Source organism: Ovis aries, chromosome 16 (assembly GCF_016772045.2).
Source record: "Ovis aries strain OAR_USU_Benz2616 breed Rambouillet chromosome 16, ARS-UI_Ramb_v3.0, whole genome shotgun sequence".
In the NCBI taxonomy this organism is placed as follows: Eukaryota; Metazoa; Chordata; class Mammalia; order Artiodactyla; family Bovidae; genus Ovis; species Ovis aries.
In genome coordinates this window covers 2254198-2270485 of record NC_056069.1, presented here as the reverse complement: position 1 = coordinate 2270485, position 16288 = coordinate 2254198, and the positions used below count along the sequence as shown (strand labels likewise).

The window sequence follows — 16288 nt, the reverse complement described above, 5'->3', positions numbered from 1 at the left end:
ATACGGGGCGTATTTTGCTCAGAAACATGCCCTGTTAGTTGTTGAAACCTTTTTTGCATTCCCTGAAACAAATGACACTGCTGTGTATTTTCTTTTGGGGGGCTGTAAATAAAAAATCTTTTATGTTGACAATGATAATATTATATTCGACAATCTATTTGCATTTCTTGATTCTGTGGATTTTATTGCTCAGTATAAATCCCCAGGTTGAGGCACATTAAGCTTCACTCAGGGAGAAACACTGCATTTTATCATAGGGCTGGACAGCTACGTGCGTGGAATGTCACCTGCGGGGACGAGTGTTTGCCCAGAGGTGTGTGGGATAAATGTGCATAGAGAGGGAGAGAGGCATACGTGCACACAGGATTTGGCATGTGTACACGAATTCTTTGGATTATCTTTGGATCCTCGGTCAAAATGGATTTCCAAGACAGAGCCGTCCGAGCACAAGCCTCTTCCATGTGCTGCGTGTGGGGCCATCCCATCAGTCAGGTCCTCAGGAAGGTGACTGCACCTGCTTTGGCCCTGGCTAGCAATCTCTGGCCCACGTGGAGGGCAGAAAATTGAACTGAGGACAGAGAAGTATCTCACAGACTCACAGAGGAGTGGAGTCGCTCACTACCTTCCTGCAGGTGTTCTGAATACTTCTGAGCAGAGAAGCATCTTCTCCCAACAGGCAAGTCAGTAACTGCTGATAGAAACGTGGCCACAAGCTCGAGCCAGGGTTAATACCAGCCATCAGCTGTCCACTGAGCACTGCCTATGTGCCACGCATTGTGCCAAGCACACTGTCATTTAGTCCTTATGACAGTCTGATGGGAGGTAGGTGCTACAATTATCCCTGTTTTATAGATGGGGAAACTGAGACACCATATCCCTGTTTGGTAGATGGGGAAACTGAGATCCCGTGTTCCACAGCTGGTAACTTGCCGAGCAGAAATCCAACCCTTGTGCGGTGAGGCTCCAGCTGTTGTTATTCATGACAGGAGAGGATATGCTAAGTATGGCTTCAGAAACCATCACTCCAATGCCAGGCATAAAAGTATAAAGAAAGAATGAGCAGTAGCAAGCCACTACTTATGTGTGTTTGGTTCTGTTTGGTTAATTACGTCTGTTTGGTTGTCTGGCATAAGTTAACTTCCATATTGTTTTTCGACTTCTAACAAGACTGCCTTCTTTTCTGGTGAAGTTTTCCAGGTGTAGGAAATGGGAACATATTGGCCAGGTTTACCTAAAAGTCTTTGACTCTGTTAAAGGGTTTGGTTGTAACGTCACCCCAAATCCCTTGGAAAAGAGCAAGGAGTCCTTCAGCTCCATTCAGAAGAAATGGAGAAAACCCTTCTGGTTTTGGGTTTTTGGGTCACTAGACTGGTTACGTTAAGCAAATGGGTCCTCTAAATACCCAACTTTTAAAGGAAAAGTTCTGTGGCTTGAATTATTATAGTGCTTAATTAATTGTGTTTCAAGTCCATCTACCTTTTTTTGAGTCTAAGGAAGATTCACTCAATCAGAAGGATTAGATGAGAGGATTAATAAATAATTTCCTTTTTCTGCCCCCTTTTAATTGGCCTGGGATTCATCTGAATGGCTGTTTTCAAACTGAACCTCTAAGTACGGCATTGGTTAGTGAAATTGCCCCTTTTATTTTCAAGGTAATTGAATCCCATTTTTCACTTACCATTTCCTTCTAGAAAAATCAAAATGTTTTTAGAGTTTAGCTTTTCAGTAAGTGACTTAGTCATGAAAGGCGCTGGGCTGGTGATGACATTCAACAGAGTGGTCAGGCTCATCGGCAGCTGGACCCACCCCACCAGCTGGCCTGGAAAGCGTTTTGATTTCACTGTGTTTGTATTTGAAACACCAAAGGAATGCCCGCACCTCATCCTTGGGTCAGGGCTTGGGGACAGGAGAGCTGAATTCTGGACGGATCTTGTCACCCATGGAGCAGCTGAAGGGCAGCATTACTCGGAGGCAAAGTCTGGAACCATGTGCTAAAGACCTAGATCAGTGTCTTGGAAAGCGCTGGACACACTTTCCCTCTTGCGCTGGGCTCATGAGTCTATCTTGGGCGGCGCTGGCATAGGATTTTCAATAATACTGACTCACAGCACAACATAACGACTTTCTTTCCAGCTCTCTCCCAAGCCTTCTGATGACCTCAAGGACAAAGTCCCAGTTCCATGTTTGCCGTGAACATTTCTCTCAGCTCTCTTTTAGATGGAGACCAAGTCTGAGTCTTAGACTTTTAGAAGGTAACAGTTTCTGGTTTGAGTTTAATAACTTTGTTTCATTTCTTATTATTATATTTTTGTGGTAACTTTTGCTTGATGGCAGTTTCTAGAGTAGGATAGAAAGTTTTGTTTTAAAACAAATGAGTTTGTTTTCCACTGTTAGGGACACGATTGTGTTCGTGGATGTGGCAGAACTCACCTGCATGGCACATGAACCCTAAGTATGGGATACGCTGGTTTACGAGGCCCGATAGGAAATTTAAGGAGGCTGGTTTCTCCTAGACGCATAGACGTTTGCCCTTTAGTGAAAGGATGTGTTCTAACTGGAGGGGGCACAACACTGAGATCAGATCTGATTTCCAGTCTTCCCTTTACTCCCACTAGCCGTGAGTCTTAGCCTTTGAGAACCTTGTTTTCCCGTCTGTAGAGTGGGTATCATACAGTTGGCGAATGGCAAGTGGGCTTTGTTTCCTAAGGTAGAATGGGCAATGCAGGTGGCATTCACCTGGGAGGTGGGTGCTGACCCTTGGGATGAACCTTCAGAAGTGCACTTTCCCTACTTCCAGGGTAGTTTTGTTCTGTTTCCTTGCTGCCCGGGTTCTGAGTATGTGGCTGGGTGGGAGGGAAGGTGGAAATGTAGTTTATATCCCATGTAGTGTGGTGAGGAAGCACTTCCCAGGAGGCGCTGGTGGTAAAGATCCCGCCTGCCAATGTAAGAGATGTGGGTTCAACCCCTGGATCAGGAAGATCCCCTGGAGGAGGGCATGGCAGCCCACTCCAGTACTCTTGCTGGAGAATCCTGTGGACAGAGGAGCCTGGTGGGCTACAATCCATAGGGTCGCACAGAGTCAGACACAACTGAAGCAACTTAGCACACACACATGGTGTGGTGAGGAGGTGTGCTCTTGAGGCCAGAAAATCAAGCAGACCCATCCGGCCAAGACGGATAAGCAGCAGGAAGGTCAAACTTTTGTGCACAGGCAGGTTTTCCCCTTCTCAGGCTGCAAATCTTTAGCAATTGGAGGCAGGCTCTGAATGAAGCTTAATCGAAATTCATTCTTAATCACGGCCATTACTTAACATCAACTCTACGTACTAAAGCTGTGTAATCATAATTAAGAGTTGGATTTAGGAAGCAGCATGGAATGCGAAAGCCAGTTGTGGATGGGCCGTGGGCCAGCGGGGACAATGGCAGACTTCTCAGGTGACTAGACTTTTCAAGTTTTCGAGGACCAAGGGCTGCCCTGCTGCACAACTCCGGGGGCACCCTCCACGTGGTTGCACCACGCAGAGGCCCTGATGCATACCCCTATCTCAGAGGTCACCCCAGAGGGAGCTAGTACCACATCAGAGGCTTGAACCCTATATTGCAAATGTTTTCACAGACACTGGCTCACGAGCTGGCCACTGCCCCTCTCCCAGCTGTGACCTCTGTGTCCTTTATCTCAAGAGCAGTTGCCTCTATTTACACTAAATAGACCCAGTGCCATTTGCTGGTTCCTGTATTTGGGGTGAGTTGAGCTGGAGGCCCCCGCAGCTGGTCTGAGCAGGCAGCTGGCCTGGCGGTGGTCATGCGGAAGGGCCCACTCATCCCACAAAGTTTAGCAAACACCTTATCTCCCGCAGAGCAGGTGAGGTAATGTTTATGAAGGATCACGCTGTCCCCTTACACCGGGCGAGGATGCCAGTGTGACCAGCCAGTGCCCAAGGGTGGACTCCCAACACCCTGCTTCCGCGTTCTCCTCTCCGTGCCCTCATTTGGGTGGAAGACCTCTCTGCTGTCCTTCCTGCCTGCCGGTCTTGGGAGAGCAAAACTTTCACTCGCCATCCCACTGACCTGGCCATCTCCATGTCCCAAGGCACATTCACAGCCCCCTTGGGAGGCATTAGGGAGCTCATCTTATACATGAGGAAACAGAGGCAGAGAAAAGTAAGGCATCTTGGCTACTGTTACAAAGCCGATGGGTGGCTGGGTTGGGGGCCCAGGAGTCTTCACCTTAAAGTCCATTCTAAACTGCTCTATTGTGATAAACATTCATTTAAAGATCCCTGATTTTTTATATGGATGAATGGATAAGTAGTTAGCTATCCAGATACAGAAGGAAAAGAGACAGCTGGATAAATGGATGCACGCTCAGTCGCTCCAATTGTGCCCTGCTCTCTGTGACCCCATGGACTGCAGCCCACCAGGCTCCTCTGTCCATGGGATTCTCCAGGGAAGAATACTGGAGTGGGTTGCCAGGCCCTCCTCCAAGGGATCTTCCTGGCCCAGGGATTGAACCTGTGTCTCCTGCATTGCAGGAGGATTCTTTACCTGTGATCCACAGGGAAGTCTGGACAGGTGAATAGATGGGTGGAAAGACAGAGAAACGATCACGTAAGTACAGACCGCTCCTGAGGGACACATATGCAGCCGTGGACAATAGCTGCCTCTGGAGCAGGAATGGGGAGTCTGGGTGTGAGAGAGAGACTATTTTTCGTTGTCTTTTTCCTTTGCTTCCTCTGAAGTGTTGGACTGTTTTTCGCATGCACATATTCATTTTTTAAAGTTCCTTTTCTATTTCTGTGCCCTCTCCACCCCTGTGCATCCATCTGCAAGGCCAATTAGAAGCTGCCAGTCTAGAAAAATTGCAGGAGGTTTCTAGGGGAACCTACAAAGCTTCCTTATCAGAAACCTACTCCTCCGGATGGATCAAATTCACTGGCCCTCTCGGATCCATGGGCAGCTCAGGCTTATACCAAAAAGAACAAGAGTGGAACGTGGGTGAAACTCAGCCTTTGAAGTCCAGGAGTTCACATGGCTGCCCCAGTTACCTCATCAGTGACCAGAGAGCCTGCTAGCAGAGGTAACAGTGGAGATGCCCACCTCACTGCCACTTACAATTACGCCTGTAAACCTCCAACACGGCCAGTCACTCAGAACTGGTTAAATGATTTGGGGTTCAGCCATACAATAGAATGTCATATAATTATTAAGAATAAATAAGAAATCTGATACTTTCCACATTCAATGTTAAATTAAAACAATGGAACAAATACTTCTATCTTCTTTAGTCTGGTTTCATGGGTCATAGACAGGTTCTTCAGCTAATCTGAACCTCAGCCAAGGCTGCCCACCCCCTATCCTGCAATTTGGTGTCCTCAGAAGAAAATGCGAAGAAAGAAGTCAGAATATGTCAAAGAGTTAATATTAACTATCTCTTGGTTGTGATCTTTTGAGTAATTTGTATCATTTTTCATGTTTTTTTCCCTCTTGCAATGTGCAAATATACTTTTTTATCATAAAAAACATTTATAAAGAATAGTATCTTTGATAAAGAGCAACAGTAAAAATCTCTGTGCAGGGAGACTGGAAGGAAATAAGATAAAACATCATTTGTCTAAACAGATCTTTGGGTGGTTAGATCAAAATTTATTTTTTCTCCCTATTTTTATAGTTTTCTGAATTGTCTGCATTTGATATGTTTACTTTTATAATGGAACATTCATATTTAAGGTGACCTTGTTTTGTTTTTTTTTTTTATTTTATTTTAATGAGCAGAGAGGAAAAGATAGGCTGTCGGAAAGTTCTCTCCAAAGCCTATCCAAGTGTCTCAGTTGCTATTTCATGAGATCCTCCAATGTGTATAGGGGAGGGGTTGAGGATACAGAGGTGAAGGAGATATAAATCCTTTAATCAAATAGATAGCAGTCCAGTTGAGGAGATAAGACTCTTCCTGATACAAGATGCAAAATAATTTCCTAGCAGCCAGGCTATCAGGAGGAATAATCATAATAACACAACAGAGTGGCAGAGGGGCTGGGAGCTCCAGCTTTAACGCCACCTCCTTCTTTAGGGAGGAGCTCACCTTCATCTCTCAGTCACGTGGGGTCTGAACCTGACTTTCCTCTCCTACAGACATACCCTACCTCATGGGGTTGTTGTGAAGATTAAATGAAGCCTCCACAAGAAGGGCTGAGCAAGGTACTTTGCAAACATCCCCCCCTCAGCATGACTCATCATCACTTCGGCTCTGGTGTGCCAGGCCTGCTATTTGAAAATCAGGCTCTCATGAAAGTGGCATTTGAAATCACATTTATCTCATCTCAAAGCCAATGGTCTTATTCCAACTAGCCTCTGCATTTCCCTTCTAAGCTCAATCTGAATTTCTTATAAATTTCACCTTGTCAGAAAGAAAAATCTGAATTTTCATGAGAACATCAAAGGAGAAATGAATCTGTTTGGAAGAACATCAGAGGAAGGTAGACTCCCCTCTTCGTGCTGTATGTTGCAGCTTCAGCCGCCATTGTGCAGCTCGTGTCTCTTGGTACAGGGTTCCCCCGAGGGTGACAGAGGACGCTGGTTTGCTCTGGAAGGAGGGAAGAGGGTAAGGACGCATGGCAGGGGGGCGGGGGAGGGTGGGTAGTGGGATCTGGAAGTGTCTCAAGGACCTCTGCAATGAAAGCCAAGAGGTGTAGGCAGACTGCCCTCAAGCCAAGGTCAGAAGTCTGGGGGAGCCCAGAGGAAAGCACTGAAGGTTGAGCAAGAGGCACGAGGGAAATCAAAGTGCAGGGAAATTCTGTCTATGGACTTTGCTTCATTCCAAAACTGGCCAGCTCCTTGCTGTGCTGTGCTGGGCTTAGGCGCTCGGTCGTGCCCGACTCTTGCCACCCCACAGACTGCAGCCCATCAGGCTCCTCTGTCCATGGGATTCTCCAGGCAGGAAGACTGGAGTGGGCTGCCATGCCCTCCTCCAGGGGATCTTCCCAACCCAGGGATCAAACTCAGGTCTCCCGCATTGCAGGTGGATTCTTTACCATCTGAGCCACCATGGAAGCCCAAGAATACTGGAGTGGCTAGCCTATCCTTTCTCCAGGAGATCTTCCTGACCCAGGAATCAAAACGGGGTCTCCTGCATTGCAGGCAGATTCCTTACCAGCTGAGCTGCCAGGGAAGCCCAGTTAGCTCCTTGGGAGAGGCTTAATATTGGTCGTATCTCCCTGCCCCTCTGGCCAACTGTCTTTTAAGAGAGCTATGCGAACCTAATTGTATCTCATCCCACCTCATTCTTCCTATCCCATTCACCCACTCTGCCCAGGTCTCTATGCATTAGTCTTTTCTAGAATTTCATATAAATGGAATCATACAGAATTCTTTTGAACCTGGCTTCATCTACTCAACATACTGTGACTCTCCTCTGAGCGTCTTCCCTGTTGTGTGTGTCAGTAATTTGCTCTTTTTTTTATTTATGAAGGATACTCTTTCCAATCGGTTCATGGGAATTACCTCCATCTCTTCAGATAAGCCAGAGATGGCATTCTCTGACGCCTCTGATGCTTGGTAGGAGCCTGGGCACACGGACAGCCCTCGAGAGTGGCCCAGTCTATCTTCCCTGATCCAGGGCACGGAAGTGAGCACTCTGTACCCACACTCGCCAGCTGCCCTGATACTCACAGCCCCCCCTCAACCCCCACAGGCTGGGAGAGAGAGCCCCGAGGGTCCCGGCATGTCTGCCTCCCTTCGGAACCGGTCTAACACCTCCCACAGCCATGGCGAGACGTTCTGGTTCAGCCACGGGCGTTAGGAGACGTGGCCGGGTGACCATGGGCAGATCCTTCCAAAACCGTGAACTTTAATTCCCTCCTTTGTCAGACAGAGGCACTGGCACTTCCCTGGCTGGTCCAGTGGTTAAGACATGTGCTCCCAGTGAAGGGGGTCTGGGTTCAATCTCTGGTCAGTTCAGTTCAGTTCAGTTCAGTCGCTCAGTCGTGTCCGACTCTTTGCGACCCCATGAATCGCAGCACGCCAGGCCTCCCTGTCCATCACCATCTCCCGGAGTTCACTCAGACTCACGTCTGTCGAGTCAGTGATGCCATCCAGCCATCTCATCCTCTGTCGTCCCCTCCTCCTCCTGCCCCCAACCCCTCCCAGCATCAGAGTCTTTTCCAGTGAGTCAACTCTTCGCATGAGGTGGCCAAAGTACTGGAGTTTCAGCTTTAGCATCATTCCTTCCAAAGAAATCCCGGGGTTGATCTCCTTCAGAATGGACCGGTTGGATCTCCTTGCAGTCCAAGGGACTCTCAAGAGTCTTCTCCAACACCACAGTTCAAAAGCATCAATTCTTCGGCACTCAGCCTTCTTCACAGTCCAACTCTCACATCCATACACGACCGCAGGAAAAACCATAGCCTTGACTAAACGGACCTTAGTCAGCAAAGTAATGTCTCTGCTTTTAAATATGCTATCTAGGTTGGTCATAACTTTTCTTCCAAGGATAAACGTCTTTTAACTTCATGGTTGCAGTCACCATCTGCAGTGATTTGGGAGCCCAAAAAAATAAAGTCTGGCACTTTCCACTGTTTCCCCATCTATTTCCCATGAAGTGATGGGACCGGATGCCATGATCTTCATTTTCTGAATGTTGAGCTTTAAGCCAACTTTTTCGCTCTCCTCTTTCACTTTCATCAAGAGGCTCTTTAGCTCCTCTTCTCTTTCTGCCATAAGGGTGGTGTCATCTGCAGTCTCTGGTCAGGAAACTTAAATCTCACTCACTGCAAAGTGCAGCATAAAAAAACCAACCAAATGAAAAGCAAAGAAAATCCCCCAAAACGAAAAAACAGAGATACTGATATCTGCCTCACAAGGTCATCGATGGGGCGCTTGGGCATGAATGCGCTGTTCCAAGCAGGAAACGCGGCCCTGTACAGAGGCAGTCAGTCCGCTCATTCAGTTTCACCCCTTCTCAGATTAACAACTGCCTGCCTTAGCTAGGACTCCCTCTCTCCCCGTGGATCTTCATGTTCTTTGCTCATCAGATGAGGGGTTGAGCTTGAGTCCTCCAAGGTGCCTTCTGTCTTGAACCTTCTTGGATTTGAAGGCGCTAAAATACTAGATTAAGGGCCTACCTTAATGTCCAGCGTTGAAAAAAAAATGTGTTTTTTGTTGTTGTTGTTTTGTTTTTTTTAAGAGGACAACTGGCTTCGAAAATCCTCTTCCTGGGTAAAAGATTCAGCTCTACTTTTGGGTACAAACCAGTGTTTTTACATCAATCAATAGGCTGAAATCTTTACCTGTTTCCAAGCCCATCACAGTTCTTCTTCCTCTGGTTCTGCTGGCTGGTGCTATGAAGCGTGTTTCGGTGGATGTTTGATGGGGACAAACGTGCCCCCAACTTGCTGGAGCAGCAGGAGCAGAATTCCATTTTGTGAGCCAGTATTTCCATTCCAACCAGCTCTACATGGGCCCTGTCATCCAGCAGAAGGCTCCTGAGGGCCTACTATGTGTTGGAAGGTGTGTATGCGCAGCCACTGGCAGAAGCCCTGTGACGGAGGCGTGAGGCCACGTTGTACGGTGGAGAGGTGGGGTCAGTGGCATGCAGCCCGCAGTATTCCCTCGGTTAACTGCCACCTTGGGTCTAGAATGCTAGGTCCTTCCCAGTGTGATGGGCTCTGCATTGGGCAAAGATAATCCAGATATGTTTGAATTCTTTGTGACTAGGAAGAGAAGGTAATGGCTTAATAGTTACTGAAAAGAAAGTTGAGAATTCAAGATGCCAGTAACTTACCACCTAGTTCAACGACCTCATTTTACTGATGAAGAGGAGGGGGTCCACAGAGGTGATCTGACTTGCCCAAGGTGGCACGGTTGGCTGGCTACAAGTGGAAACTTTTACTCAGCCCTCCCTATTTCCAGATTAGAGCTTTCACGGATGCAGCCTGCCCACGGCGAGAGTGTTGCAGAAACAAGGAAATAGAGTATTAGGAACAAAGTTGTTTCCAAGTCACCTGTCCCCAGTCTGTGGAATTCAAAGTAAAGAGCAGAATTCTGGGAACCAGTCAGCAGAGATGCTTTTAAAATAGGACAATGCCCTGTCCCTCTCCTGTGACCTCTGGCAGACTCAAGGGCAAATTTCAGAACAGCCTTTTCTGGAAGACCCTCACTTCTGCATTAAGATTCAAGTCCTGGGTCGGGGGAGGGGCAAGAGGAGGAGATATATGTATACAGACAGCTGAGGCACCCTTTGTACAGCAGAAACCAACTCAACAGTGTAAAGAAATAATCCTCCAATTAAAAATAAATAATTAAAAGTGTTCCCTAAAAAAGACAGACTCAGGTACTCCAGAGTTGCGATTCCCGCGTTTTCTCACCTGCACTGCATGACACGTGGGGTCTTAGCTTCCTAATCAGGGATCGGATCCATGCCCCCCACCCCCCGCATCGGAAGTGCAGAGTCTCACCCACTGGACCAGAAATTCCCTTTCCACAAGCAAAGACTCTTTTACTATGTGGCCCCATACAGGCTTCGTTTTGAAGAACCTTGGCTAGCTATAAGGTTATCTTTATTAATCCATCACGTTACTTTTTTCCATTTTATCTTATGCAAAGACAAAAACGTCCGCTTGATAGGAGGCGATCGGTGAGCTGGCACCGCGGATGACGGCTGCCGCTGAGGGGCGCCCACCTCCTGTCGGGCTATGCCCGGGGCACACCTGACTGTCTAAGCTCACCAGGTCCTCCTGCCAGCCCTCGAGGTCAGGACCCTTACGATCCCCGGTTCCCACGTGCAGGCACCGGTGTTCCGTGAGGCCATGCTGCTAGGAAGTGGTGGAGACAGGAAATCTGAGCCCCTGGGCTGTGCTGGGAAGCACCCTCCGTTAGTCTGTACAGCTTACTGAGGCCAGAAGAGCGAGCACCCGGGCATGCTGAATCCAGGACCCTGACTGCCTCTGAGGGCCCCAACACACTGGGCCTCCTCCACCCGGGAAGCCCTTCTGGGATCTGGGGCAGCTGAGGAGCTGTAGGGGTGCTATAAGATCCGAGAAGACCCTGGCCACCCAGGGCAGCCTGGACTGAGGCACCCGGACTCCCCAGCCTTGAGCACGGTGACCGTTCTCCTCGCCGGACACAGGACTCTCACACTTGGGCAGGTTGGGCCACATGGCCCACGAGGGCAAGGATGCGGAAGTTTGTGAGCCAGGCAGACCGTGGTGCCAAAAAGATTTTTCCATTTCACAGCTGTGTGAACTTGAGCAACACTTATCATTTCTTCAAGCCTTGGTGTTCCCACCTGCAAAATGGGACTAGTAAAACCTGCCTCGGTGTTACTTTAGATGATTTAGTGAGAGAAGAATGCCGGAAAAACAGTAGGCTTAACAATTGAGAGCTGCCATTCTTACTATTCGGCAAGTGCAGCTCTAAGAATCTCCCTTGGCCGTGAACCTGACTCACCCAGAGTCTGGGTAAGACTGGGTCATAGCTCCACCCCTGGTTGTCTCTTGTACTGGCCAAGGTCTGGAGCAGCCCTCTGTGGGTCAGCAACCATCCCCCCCTCACCCCCACTTCGCAATCTGGGGAGAGGCATGCCTCCTCCTCGCAAAGACCTGGATGCAGCCTGTGCCGGGACAGTTGGCCTGGAGAAGTTGACGTGTGGATCAGGTCAAGGAACAGAGAACCCCGGAAGCAAGAACGAGAAGAATGAGGAGACAGCGCAGAGGTGATGGTGCAGGCTACACTGAAACTGAGGGGGAGCAGGATATAAAATTCAGCCATATTCATATCATTATTATCTCCTTCTGGCCAAGTGATTATCTTGTTCTCTCAAAGGCCATGCGGGGGTACCGTCATCATTATTCCCATTCTACAGATAGGGAGGTCAAGGTGAGTGCAGAGCCACCCCAAGACCGAGATCATTTCTCTTCTACCCTGTTGCCATCTGGCTGGGCTCTGGGTATCCAGTTGATGAGTGATGCCACCCTGTGGACCTCCCTCGCTCTTTGCGGGGCTCTAAGTCCCTGGCTGACTTTGCCCAACCTCTTCAAATTGTGGTCCTGGCTCAGCAAACCTGCAGGAACTGGCCTCAAGGGGGCAGCAGGAGCCGCGGAAACCTCTGATGGGACGCAAAACAAGGCTGTACTTGCAAAGCTAGCGACTTAGCAGCAGCAGCGGCGGACACGTACGCCAGAGGCTACTCAGGGGAGCCTGAGGAGGGGGCTGACATGCCGAGGCCCACACTGCTGTGCCGGGAGCTGGAGGCAGGCTTTGAGAGGGACGCAGAAGAGGGGCTGACTTAGCATGCTTGGCCTCCTGCAGTCTCCCCTCCTGACTAGTCAGGGGTTAAATGTGGTGTGCTCAGCCCCTAGGAGTGAGGGAGGCAAGTACAGTCTGGGGGAAGGGGAGAGCCAGAGAGCAGGGGTGTTTGGGATGCATCAAGCTGGAGTCCATCAGGACGGGCCTTTCCCAAGCCACCAGGGACCACACTGAGCCCAGGGCGTTTCTCAGGACTGTACTTGGGCCCCTCTGGCCTCTGCCTAAACCACTTGCCACCACTGTGTAGTTCTAGGGTCCCCTAAGGGCTAGGGTCCCCTCTGGGGTATCTTTCTAAGTATTTCCCCCTTCGCAGTATTTCCTTTGTTCTTTATACAGGATGACCCAGACGGAGGGTCAGAGAGGTGAAGTGCCATGCCCAGGGCACACAGCAGCCAGTGCCTGAGGCAGGATCAGAACTCAGGGCTGCCTGCTTCTAAAGCAGAAGCCCTTTTACTTTCCAGGTAGCCGGGCATGTGTTGGCGAAGCAGCAAGTCTGTGTCCAGAACAGGATCAAGCAAAGGAGCCAGGATGTCCGTAGCCTTCAAGAAGGATTCTCGCCTTGGAGCCTGCACCATGGGCCCTGGCATATATCAAACACTGAGACCCTTAAGGCTTTTTTAAAAAACTTTTGAAGATATAGGAGAGCTAAGCCTTTTGTTCCCTTCTCCACCCTAGCCTCTACCAGAGATGGCTCATCCCCCTGATTAGACCAGAGACTGTGTGGCTCTGGACTTGAACCCTGTGCATTTTGGCAGGAAGGGGGTTGGAAGTGGAAGAAGGGTCTGAGTCTGGCAATCCATCTTCAGACTCCTCCAGCTTCCCGGAAGCAGGCCCGTCCAGCTCTGCTTCCCATTGCCCTTGGATTTTCCAATCTCAGTTTCTTTGTATGAAAAATGGTTCTCCTGCCTGGGGCCTCACTGGGAGTTTGCAAGGATTCCATGAGAAGGAGGCTCTGGGAACCCGAGGGTGCAGTACAGCCGTCAGTCATTACTGAGGACAACCACCGCAAGCTGTCTCTGTCGCTGTGGGGTGAGCCTCTGACCACGCGGACTCCATCTCATAGTCAAATAAGATTCAAATAGTCCATTTGAATGATCCCTGTGACGACCGCATAAACGTTTGACTAGCTCTGGTCAATCAGACGATCTCTGTTGTTGGTGTCTCTTCATGTTATTTTCTCTTATCTATCCGTCTCAGTGTCGTCAATATTCAAATTAGCTATTTGAATGACTAGAAGCCAGACGTTTCTTTCCAGGCCCCATGGCCCAGACCTGCTGAGGTGTTTTCGTTCCTCGGGCTTTCCCAGATTGCGAAATGCCAAGGTTTCCACTGCGCTCGGACAGCCCAGTCCCCCTGCACCTGAGGGTCCTTCCTGCCAGCTCAACGTGGTGGGGCCCACAGGTCATCACAAAGCATCAGCTTTCCCCCAGCCTGCATAAGTAAGAAAAGGGAAAGAGGCCACACCAGCGTCTTTAGGTGTTCCAGACTGCTGGATCTCTTCAGCCTTTCATCAAAGGTGATGCTTAGCCAGTAGGTTGATGAATCGGAAACAGGGAAAGGAAAGACAGAGAGAATTAATAACATTGCTTGCTCAGAAAGATGGCCCTCAGAGCCTGCCCCACTGCCCCAACAGCAGACACCGCTCACCTCTGGAATCTTTCAGGTCTCCCTGCCCCAGATATCTTCTGCTTATGGTTCAAACTACAATGGCAGCTGTGGGGGGGTAACAGCTCTTTGGCTCTTTGGAGTTGGGCTGAGATCTCAGAATCTCCCAATTTGAGCAAGTGCTTTATTCTCTCTGAGCCTCAGTTGCCACATCTGTGTGATGGGTATTTCTTAGTCTTCATTCCCCAATCTAGGATTAAGGGGAGAACTTGAGATAATTAGTAGCAGTCTTTGGTATTTAGTAGATGTGGACCCTGCCAACCCTACCCACAGCCCCCGCCCCAGCCAAATCTCCAGGTTTTCTAGAAGATTGTTGCTTTGTAGTCGACAAATTCAGACTCTTCAATTTCCCAGGAGGCGCTAGTGGTATAGAACCCACCTATCAATGCAGGAGATGTGAGAGATGTGGGTTCAGTCCCCAAGTCAGGAAGATCCCCTGGAGGAGGGTGTGACAGCCCGCTCCAGTGTTCTTGCCTGGAGAACCCCGTGGACAGAGGAGCCTGGTGGGCCACAAAGAGTCAGACATGACTGAGCAACTTAGCACCAGCACCAGCACCAAATAAGGGTGCAAAGAGTACTTTCACTTTGACTAGAAACTGCACTTCTGGGTCTCTAACCAGTGGAAATGAAAACCTTCAGTTTACATGGTCATGGATGATTGATTATTGCTACATTGGTTGAACTGTTGAGAGGAAACTAGAAAACTCCTACAAAGCTAGTATACATCAATAGGGGAAAGGCCAGATAAACCAGGGGACATCTGCAGTGTTGAATTAAGTGTCTATGACAGTATCTGGAAAGATGGCAATGATGCATTCAGTGAAAAAGTTAGGCAGGGAATTATGTATAATATGATTTTTTTTAGACATCTTTATTTTTTTCTCACTCCTATAGGTGAATATACATATTTCTAGGAACCTAGCAAAGAGTCGGACACGACTGAGCGACTGAACTGAACTGAACTGAACAAGAGACGTGGCACTTCCCTGGTGATTCAGTGGTATAGAATTCGCCTGCCAAAGCAGGAGACACAGGTTTGATCCCTGGCTTGGGAAGATCCTCTAGAGAAGGAAACGGCAACCCACTCCAGTATTCTTGCCTGGGAAATCCCACGGACAGAGAAGCCTGGCGGGCTACAGTCCATGGGGTCACAAAAGAGCCTCCCAGGCATGGGCACGTGCCCTTGTGCTGGGCCTGACTTAGTGACTGAACAGTAACAGGCCATGTGGAGTGATGTACACCAGCTGCCAACACTGCAAGTGGGGTATAGAAGGGAGACCAGAGGGGGAAGAGATTTAAGAGTCTATTGAATTTACTTGTATTCATCTCTGAATTGTTTGCTCTTTTCGAAACACGTGTCATTTTTTGTAATGAAATAAAGTTGTTAAAAGACAAGTATTTACGTCCTCAGTGAATGAAATGAGTGTTGGAACAAGGTCTGGTAATCCTACCATTTCACTCTTTTGAAATGGGAAGTGTTTTCATGTCTCTACCAATATGCAAATACCCCGAAGGGGGCTGATAAAGCCAGAGTTGTCACTGAGCACTAATCTGGGGCTTGTCAGCCTCAGGCCAAGATTAAAATAGGAGTGTGTGCATGTGTGTGTGTGTGTGTGTGTGTGTGTGTGCCTGCTCCTGTGTGGAGGGTGGGGGGAGGAGGAGAGAGGAGTATCATCTGTCAGTTACCTTCTGCGTATCCAGCAATGTGCTATGCGTCTTCATGCACAGACCCCAGTTCATGGAGTCCAGCGGCAACGCTTCAGAACAGGGACTAGCCTCATTTTATGAACAAAGAGACTATAGGTCTAAATGGTTTGTGGTGGTCTTGCCTAAGATTATACCCCAAAGGCGGCTGCTGCTGCTAAGTCGCTTCAGTCGTGTCCGACTCTGTGCAACCCCAAAGATGCCAGCCCACCAGGCTCCGCCGTCCCTGGGATTCTCCAAGCAAGAACACTGGAGTGGGTCGCCATTTCCTTCTCCAATGCATGAGAGTGAAAAGTGAAAGTGAAGTCACTCAGTCGCGTCCGACTCCTAGAGACCCCATGGACCGCAGCCCATCAGTCTCTTCCGTCCATGGGATTTTCCAGGCGAGAGTACAGGAGTGGGGTGCCATTGCCTTCTCCAGCTGAGCTGGATACAAATGCAGGCCATCAGATTCCAAGGCAAAGCAGGAAGGTTCCAAACGATCTGTTTTAAAACAATATGAATAATAAGAATAGCAATAGTAGCCACTCCTTCAGGGTGGGCCCACTATCGCATCTTGGGAGTGTACTACTTGCTGTCTGCTTAATAAAATCTGTTTGAAGGGGAAAAGAAGAGAAATAAT

General features: G+C 48.8%; 1 long non-coding RNA gene across 1 annotated transcript; it reads left to right on the top strand.

Annotated features, from left to right (window-relative positions):
• Nucleotides 1-226: 226 nt before the first annotated feature.
• Nucleotides 227-15357, top strand: LOC105602440 (uncharacterized). The gene is made up of 6 exons (XR_006056467.2): nucleotides 227-822; nucleotides 2134-2252; nucleotides 4831-5077; nucleotides 6130-6195; nucleotides 6403-6598; nucleotides 14857-15357. It is a non-coding gene; the product is annotated as an uncharacterized LOC105602440 (long non-coding RNA).
• Nucleotides 15358-16288: the final 931 nt, after the last annotated feature.